At 32.4% G+C, this 10,219-nt stretch overlaps 1 long non-coding RNA gene across 1 annotated transcript; it reads left to right on the forward strand.

The window, feature by feature from the left end:
- Positions 1-2,558: 2,558 nt before the first annotated feature.
- LOC122034641 lies at positions 2,559-5,038 on the forward strand. The gene is made up of 2 exons (XR_006126747.1): positions 2,559-2,869; positions 4,839-5,038. It is a non-coding gene; the product is annotated as an uncharacterized LOC122034641 (long non-coding RNA).
- The last annotated feature ends 5,181 nt before the right edge of the window (positions 5,039-10,219 follow it).

Raw genomic sequence — 10,219 nt, forward strand, 5'->3', positions numbered from 1 at the left:
GTTTTATTGAATTTTATAGAGAATAAACATAATAGCAAACGATGTCGCAATAAATTAAACAAAATCTGATTGTAACAAAAGTGTCATTGCAGCATCGTATTCGAAATCCATGGCCTAGATTGATTGTGCCGCATTGAAGGACCGAGACATGTGATAATCTATTTGGACTTTAATCCGAGAGTTTATTTTTGGATTCAAGAAGAAGCTCATATATCTAAGAATTTCGATGTACATTTAACTATTTTAGCCTTTTGTTCATCTGATCAACTTTAAATCCCCAAATCAAAATTTGCAATTAACTTGAGAATATTTTATATATATATAAGTCCTATCATCGATCGATTAGTATAGATAAATTATAATTTCTAGCTATGCCACTGACGGTATTATTTTCATCAATGGGAAGCATACAGATATGTCACAATATCTAATCTTTTGAAGACCACGCTCTATATATAGTGCTGGATTCAATTATGTTATCAGTCTATCATTGATAACAGAATCGCTTAATATGTTTTACATATATAAACTCTCATTCAATAACTCAAACTCATAAATAGTTTAATTAGATCACTTACAAGTACATGGAACAAGATAAAATGACAACAAAAGATCCAAATATGCTGCTGAAGTTACTTTGAGTAGCATTTGTAAAAAAAAAAATCAATCATCATGTCAAGTCAAGCTCTAACATAATTAGTAGTGTTCAAGATAAGGTGAGAAAGATGATGGATTTTGTGAATGAAGTTATAAGATAACAATGAAACACTCACCTTAAAAAAAAAATGCACTATCCGCTAACCAAGAAATTCATTAATGGAAAGTTCACAAAAAAATATCACAAAACACCTATCAAGAATAAAAATGGTTAGTCCTTCCAAATAGTTAATCAGACATCTAAAGTTTAAATTTTAACTGTGACGACGTATTATATGAATTTTCTTTCAATAAGATGATAAATCTAAAACATTAGCCACTTGGATAGATCTTTGTAAGTATTTCCTAATTTACTCTGGTAGCAAATGAAAAATTTTATGACATCGAATCAATCATCTTTAGGATTAGTCGATTTAAAAAATTTAATACATCAATTATTAAAAAAAATAGTACATTTCTCCCATTCCTCGTATGCTAATTTAGAAGATATTTGTTGGAGATAATAAAATTATAGAGATTAAGATTAGAATATCGTTTAGGGCATGTTTTAACTTTTTTAAGAATATTATGGTCTTCTAAAAATTTTAAGTATGAACTCATAAGAATTTTGGTAAGTTGAGGAATCCATGTGTAAGTTTTTTTTAGAGGCTATCAAGACTTGAAAAAGGTAAAAGAATATGAATTTAAAAATTCAAGGGTTATACATGTAAAATTACCAGCTAACTGTTAAACGTTAGCAATGATATCAATATTTAGAATTTTATAAATTTAGGGGTCAAATATGTAATATTGTAGTTAAGGACATAAGTTTAAAAAATGAAGCACATGTAATTTATAAAGGTTGAAGTGAGAAATAGACTTTGAAGGGTCTACGGTTTATTTTATTAAAGGGTCTACGGTTTATTTTATTAGAGTTAAATTGACAATTAAAAAAAAACCTCGTGAGGCAATTTGTATTAAGCAGGAATGTGAATCAGATAATTTTAAGGGGTTAAATACGTATTATTTGCCAATTAAGAGTATAAGATGTTCTTTGAAGTGAAAAAAAAAGGGTAAAGAACGTGAATTCAATGGTATTAAGGGGCAGTTCATAAATTCATATCATAACCTCGTAGAGCATGGATTTTTGCATATGTCCTTACAAACTCAAAGACACATATTAAATTAAAAAATAAAACTTAATTTAATCATTTTAGGGCAATATTCAAAAAGGTGTCCTTTTTTATTAGAATAATCAAAGAGACTTCTTTTATATATATATATATATATATATATATATATATATATATATATAATCAAATTGGGGTCCTACCTATCAACCCTTTAAAATTACATACTTATTCTTAAGTGCACTTGTAACACCCCAAATTTTATGATTTGGACTCCTAAAAGACCTTATTAAAATCTAGAAATACTTTAGAAAAATTCTAGAGATTTTTAAAAATTTTTAGAGTATTTTTATGAAATTTTTGGAGGTCGTTTGGTATTTTTACCAAAAAAAAAAAGTTGTGACAAAAAAATGTTGAAGCCGGGTTTTGAACCCAAGACCCCGGAACTGAATCCGGACTTAGCCAACCAACTGGTCTGGAAACGTTTTGTTAATAATATGTGAGATAAAGTGTATATGATGTAGAACATGGTGATGGAGAATAATAAGAAAGAAAATAAATTGAAGAAGCTGGGTTTCGAACCGAGCTCCTCGGCCCAAGCAAAACTCGGCCCGACCAACCGAGCTGTGCTCGATTTGTTATCTAGATATGAGAACAAATTTATATAAGGTATAGTTAGACACATTTAAAATAAAAGAGGAAGAAAAAGGCTCGGCTGAGGATTTGAACCCATGACCTGAGGTTCGGCGAAAACAAAACCAACCAACGGTTCTGCGAGTATTTCGTGAAAAGATAAGGAGCGAAATATTCTTAAGCCATAACAGAATACCCTCGGTTATAAAAAGGGATAAGTTAAGAGAGAAAGGGATTGGCTCACGAAACCCTTTCTCCCTCTTGTGCGCGCGACGGCTCTCGGGCGAAGAAGGCGGCGGAGCTAGGGTTCTCTCCCTCCGGCGGCCGGCGAAGGCTTTTTCCGGCCGGTCTTCACCGTACGTGACCACCTCGATGAGGAGAGCTCAGAAACACAAAGAAGCCGCCGAAACTCAAGCTTCTCCGCGAACCCTAGAGCCTCCCTCTTTTCGGTTGTGAGTTCAAGGAGCAAGGTAAGTTGCTTACTCACCTGCAGAAGAGTAGTTTTGGATTTCCCGTTAGCCTTTTCTTTCTGATTTTTGCAGCATGTTTGCTTCCTTAAGTTGCTGCCGCGAATTGAGGATTTAAATCCTTGTATCTTCTTGATGTTTATTTTGAAACATGCTATAAGGAATAGGTTGTAAAGGGTTAGTACACAGTTTGAGTTTTACAGAATTCGGATTTAAGCTGTAAGATTTGTTGCTTAAGCTTTCTGCCGTGAATCTCAATTTCAGATTTGTTTAGAGTTGAACAAATTGATCAGATGAGCATGTAGTTTAGCATTTCAGCTTGTGGAGATTCTGGAATAGATTTCTTTTGGTTTTAGTCTTTGCTTATGGTTCGAGCAGATTTAGTTACCTTACTACTTGATAGATTCATACTTCATGGAGAGGGAGTTCCTAAATCCAAAATTTGTATAGATTTTAGAAGAGATGGCACCTATAGTAGCAGAATGCATTTAATTTGGAGCAGATCATTGATAGATTAAGGTTTGATTAGAGAAGTTTTTCATTTTTCTTATTGCTGCTGATTAGTGGACTGATTGCTGATGGAAATAAGACCTAGGGATGGAGATGTATGTTTTTGTTATTGGTTCTGGAAACTTGGATTGGGTTTATGGGGACTAAGTTTTTTGATTGATGATGTACTGTTGGAATTTTCTCTAGTGCTGTTGTACACAGATTTTGATAGAATTAGACATAAGAATGAAGATGTTGTGTTCTTTGATGGTTTATGATCCATTTCTGTGGAAGGCTAAGGTAGTAGCATAAATGTTGATTGAATTTGTTTTCCCTTGATGCAACAAGGGTTCGGACAGATTATGGTAGAGTCAATCCCTGATATTTCCGTATCATTAAATAGATAAAGTTTTCTAAAGGTTCGGACAGATTATGGTAGAGTTAATCCTTGATATAACGAGTCATGTATAAAGGACTTATAGGAATGAACAATCCAGTTCTGTGAATTTTGATTTGCTTTAGAGATTATAGTGTAGAAATTTATTAGCTAAGAATGCAGAATTCCGAGTAGCATGTTATGTAGAATCTTAGATAAGCTTAGTATGCAGATTTTAGATAAGCTTAGTATGCAGATTTTATAAGTATGGTATGCAGATTTTATAAGTATAGCATGCAGATTTTTATAAGTATAGTATGCAGATTTCAGATAAGCTTAATATGCAGATTTTAGTTAAGCTTAGCATGTAGATTCATGTTAAGCTTTGTATGCAGATTTTTGTTTAAGCATTTTTAGAATTTGTTTAAACATTTCAGTCTTGTAAGAAGCATTCTTTTATTAGAAGAATCAATCAAGACATGTTCTGAGATGGTGGTATGATCTGGGGACCTAAGCCCGGTGAGCGCGCCAGAATCAACCAAGATATGTTCTGGGATGGTGGTATGATCCGGGGACCTAAGCCCGGTGAGCGCGCCAGAATCAATTAAGATATGTTCTGGGATGGTGGTATGATCCGGGGACCTAAGCCCGGTGAGCGCGCCAGAATCAATTAAGATATATTCTGGGATGGTGGTATGATCCGGGGACCTAAGCCCGGTGAGCGCGCCAGAATAGAAGGGAACTCCGGTCCTAAGTTCGGACCCCTACCAACCTAGCGCTAGGGTAGTTGTCTGATCAACAACTTATGTTAAGGTATTGCTAAGTGTAACTAGATCACCACAATAGTAGGTTTATAAGTACGCATACAAGTATGTTCAAGTCATGTTCATGATTATGCCTATGTTTATGTTTATGTTGCACTAGCTCTACATGTTTAGCATTTCAGCATGTCCTGTTTCTTTTAGTAGTAGATGAACATGAGTAGTCTTCAGTAAGTAATCAGTTAGATCATGTTATGGATGTATGTACATGCATATCGAGATTTTGTGAGTTAGATAGCGCTTACTAAGCAATTTTGCTTATAGATACTATTTCCTCTTACTGCAGATCAAAGAAAGGAAAAGCTATAGGAAAGGAAGGCGACAAGGAGATGCAAGAGAAGTGTGTGATGTCTGGACTATGGAGAGATCTGGGAATTGCTAAGAATTTATTAAGATTGCTTCCGCTAAATTGTTAAGAGAACTTAGAACTTGTACTTGTAAATCTTTGGTTCGTTTTATCGTGCATTGCTAGAGTTGCTTCTTTTAGTATCATGATTTCTTTTGTTTTTGACATATATAAACTGCGTGGTGTTTGATGCATGTTCCAGCCGCCTGTGGCTGAAGTATACTATGTATGTATTAATGTTTATGGTCACCGGTACAAGGAAGATTCTGTCGAAATTTTTCGGTAGGGTTTCCTTGTGATTTTAATCATACCGGTTAAGTAGAATTAGTAGTTAAGTAACGGTCACTCTTAGGTAGTAGTAGTAGTAAGAAGGATGGTCGTTACAACACTATTCGGTTAATTTTAACTTTTTGATAGATGAATTTTGATTTTTTTTATAGGCCAATTTTAAATTTGGACCTTAAATTGTCTAATATTAACATTGTAACTGCTATAATTTTATAAGTATTACAATGCATACTTAACTTGTTTAAAAGTATTCATGTTATAGTAGTTGTAGTTGTATAGTTACCATAATACAGATTTGATATGTTCATCAAACATTTATGTTATAGCAGCTATGAAATCGTAGTTACTATAACTCAGACTTGTCATATTAAACAACATTTGCGTTATAACAACTACAAACTGTAGTTGCTACAACTTGAACTTATCTTGTTTAACAACATTTATATTATAGTAATTATGAAACTGTAGTTACTATAACTATAGTAGCAACTACAAAACTATAAATGCTATAATATTTTATAACGGTTATGATTTAATAGTTACTACAATACGAACTTATCATATTCATATAATTGACTGACTGATTCAAAATTTAATACATGTGATAAGTAGTACATATGACAAGAAAGAATAATGTCGAATACATCAAAAGCCAACTACTCTTTGCTAAATTGATTAGGTTTTTTTATTGATGTAAAGTTTTGTACTAGATTTTGATGAATATTGAAATTGAATAATGACAATAATCATATATGGCATTCACTATTTCATTGGAAACTACAATTAAATACAATAGTATAAATGTACAATTGTTGAAAATATGTCTTTAAAATCTATGCAATAGTCATACTCTAAATTGTGTTAAATTAACTCTCTTGATCATATCAATTTAACAAGTTCGGATCTAGTTACTCAAGTCATCGACAAATCAATAACTTGAATTGATGGCACATCCGGATGACAATAGTAATTATATCCCTTTAAAAAGTTTAACATTGTCAGTAGATTGTATAATTATCACTAACTGACTGACTTTGCCATCAGCGGTTAAGATACCTTTTTGAATTTTGTAGACATGCCATTAATTGTTAAATGGGTGCTCCTTTTAAAAAAAACTTGCTAAATAAGAGTCCTACTATATTTTTATCTTTAGACTATCTTTACTTTCAATATTGTACCGCAGCTACGATTAACTGCTACAGCAGGTAACGGTTATCTTATAGTTATTATAATATGATAAAATAATAATTTACTTTAATCAAAATTATTATACATAGAATATTATTATATTAAAATATTTTTTTATCAATTTGTTCAAAATTGTTTAACCTCTATCAAAATTATTTTAAGTTGCTTAAAATCATTTCAAAAAATTTCTACTATTTATTAATAATTGCTACAATGTTGTATTAATTATTATAGTAATGGTAGCAGCTATACATGTGTAGTAGTTATCTTCAATATTATAACAGTGTTGTATAAGATGTTGCAATCAAGGGTGGAGCTACCCCTTGCGTTAGGGTGGGCTCCATCTCCATACATTTTTAAAAAAATTAAAATTAAAATTTTATTTAGCCCCATCGTAAAATCATGAATTCCCCCTATTCCCTCATATGGCACATCTGTTGGCCAAAGTTTTTAATTAAACCTAAATTTTTCTCTATTGCACGACTGCTTCACCTCCCCACACGCAATGCACTACTCGATCTACCGCACGAGTGGTCAACATTAGCATCGTCTTTCTTGTCCCTCCTCGTAGGCGTCTAGTTGTGACTTGACGAGCATAACCGCGACATCCTTTCTCCCTAATAGCACGCATGAGCGTCGCCACAGTCGCTACCCCAAGCCTATCATCGTTGTCTTCCTCCTTGAACACCACGACGTTGCATTCACTGTTCTTCTTGTTGCGAGTTTTATCGTCTCTTCTCTCCCTACCAAAAGGGGTGTTGACTCCGCCCTGTCGTAGCAACTTGGTAACAATTACCATCGTTGGAACACCAATGTTGGGCACCCATAGCTACCCCAACCCTGTGCCGTCATTGGCCATCGGGAACTATCGTCCAATACAGAAAAGGTAATCATTATGTTGATTTAATTTATTTTGATTAATTAATTAGTTAGTTAATAATAAGGATTAATCAATGACATGAGATCAGCTTAATTATATGATTAATATTATTAATCAATATAATTGACTTGATTAGTAATAATTAGTTTAATTTGTTAATTGATAAAAATGATTTGATGATAGCTATGTTGGATTATTAATTGCTTTATTCTTTATTAATAGCTCAATAAATTGATTAAATTTGTTAACATGTTTATTAATTAATTTGATTTTTTTTTCCTATGGAAGTTTTCTATCAACCATGTCTAGTCTATCACTAGAGGGTTTAACCATGACATCTGCCCTGGAGGCAAATTATTTAATTTGATTACTTTTCTTTATTATTGCTTTGATATTAGCAATATATGTTTTCGTATCATGCTATATTAGATTTACTACTAGTATCATGTTATATTAGATTTACTACTAGGGGGTATTTCTTTATCATTGGATGATGATGATTTATGCATTTATTCACTTTAACAGGGAATACTTAGAGAACGAAGAAAAGAAAATTATCAATTTATTTTTTAAAAGCAAAAGAGTTGACGTCGACAAGTTAAGGCATTCTCCATCCAATATTGATATATTAAATTTCAGTGATCAACAATCTAACAAATCTCTTATAATTGATGTTGATGTCAATTTTTTTGAACTTGATCCAGTATTATGTACTCTGATATGAAAATATTATATTAATCAACAACAACAACAATAACAACCAAGCCTTTTCCCACTAGGTGAGGTCGGCTGTATGAATCTTTTTACGCCATTGAGCTCTATCTCCTATTATATCATCATCTATATTTAAATAAATTTATCTTGTTTTATTGTTGCTAACCAAGTCTTTTTTTGTCTTCCTCTTCCTCGTTTGATATGCATATTTATCATAGTTTCACATCGCCTAACTGAAGCATTTGTTGGTCGTCTAAGTACATGTTCGTACCATCTTAAACGTGTCTATCGGAGTTTATCCTTAATAGATGCAACTCCGACTTTCTCTCTAATGCTCTCATTCCTTATTTTGTCCATCTTCGTATGTCCACACATCCACCTTAACATCCTCATCTTATGCTCATGTGCTCGAGTCATAGCCCAACATTCAGCTCCATATAACATAGCAGGTCTAACAGCGGTTTTATAAAACTTACCTTTAAGTTTAAGAGGTACTTTACGGTCACATAAAACACCCGACACTCCCCTCCATTTCACCCATCCTGCTTGTATTCTATGTAAGACGTCTCTCTCAATGCCTCCATCATTTTGTAAAAATGATCCTAAATATTTAAATCTCTCGGTTCCGGGCAACTCGTTCTCTCCTATCTTAACAATTGTTTCATTACTTCTAATATTGCTAAACTTAAATTCCATATATTCTATCTTTAATCTACTAATTAAGCTTAAAATCTTTCCCTTCTAGTGTTTCCCTCCAAGATTCTAGCTTAGCATTTACTCCTTCACGTGTCTCATCTACCAAAATAATATCATCTACAAATAACATACACCACGGTACTGTGTCTTGAATGTGCGCAGTGAGTTCGTCCATAATTAGTGTAAAAAGATAGGGACTTAGGGTTGATCCTTGATGTAACCCTATCTTTATTGGAAATATTTCAGTTACTCCGCCTGAAGTCTTTATTCTAGTCATTACATCCTCATACATATCCTTAATTAGTTCAATATATGTTACGCTAACACCTCTCTTTTCTAAAATTCTCCATATAATTTCTTTTGGGACTCTATCATAAGTTTTTTCTAAGTCAATGAATACCATGTGTAGATTTTATTTTTGCTCTCGATATTTTTTAATTAATTGTCTAAGGATGAAATTAAATTAGCTTATATTAAGATAGAGTCATATCAATCTATTAAGAATAAGTATCCACCGATCAAATTTGGAAGTCAAAATCAGCGATTTCAAAGTCATTGGATTAAGAAATTTACTTGATTAGAGTACTCTCCTTTGAAAGATGATGCATTTTGGTTTCCCAACTGCTTTTTGTTTGAACATGAGTATCCTCGCAATTCTACATTTACGAAAGATGGATTCAAATATTAGAAGTGAGTTAATGATGGGGATAAATGAACATTTTTATTCATATATGATGCAATATTTCACCATATAATAATGCTGTGAAATTTGTTGATAATTTAATGAATATACCTCATCATATTGATAAAGTGATGAATGCACGATCTTTAAAAGAAAAGTAGAAGAAGTCTTATAACAACTATTGAAAGCATTTGATGCTCACTTTGTAAGCATGTGCATCTTCATCTTCTAATAATTATGAAAATTTTATTGAGATGATAACACTATAGGGGAAATGAATGAGAGTATTGGAGACATCGTCTTAGAGAAAGCTCTAAAAAATAAAAATTATATCCACCAAATATTCAGAAAGATATCTTAAATATTCTTGTCAATAAAGTGATAACCAAGATTCATAAAGAAATCAAGGATGGAAAATTCTACATTTTAGTTGACGAAGCAAGAGATACATCTAAAAAAGAGCAGATGACTATTATATTATGATTTGTGGATATTGATGATTTTTTACGAGAGTGGTTCTTTGACATTGTTTATGTGACCATATAACTACTACAACACTTAAGAAAGAAATATTTAATGCTCTGGGTCATTATAACTTGCATATCCACAATATGTAGGGACAAAGATATGATGATGCAAGCAACATGCGTGACTCATTTCTTGAAAGATTGTTCATATGTTTATTATGTACATTGTTTTGTTCATCTACTTCAACTAGTATTAACTACAGCTACTGAAAAAAAGGTATCCATTAAATTATTCTTTTCAAAATTTAATTCCATTTGTAAACTCATTTATGCGTCTCCTAAACAACATGTTGAGTTATATTCTGCTCAAAGAATTGAAGTTGCAGATATGGTCGCTACTGGTGAC

Source organism: Zingiber officinale, chromosome 11B, assembly GCF_018446385.1.
Source record: "Zingiber officinale cultivar Zhangliang chromosome 11B, Zo_v1.1, whole genome shotgun sequence".
Classification (NCBI taxonomy): domain Eukaryota; kingdom Viridiplantae; phylum Streptophyta; class Magnoliopsida; order Zingiberales; family Zingiberaceae; genus Zingiber; species Zingiber officinale.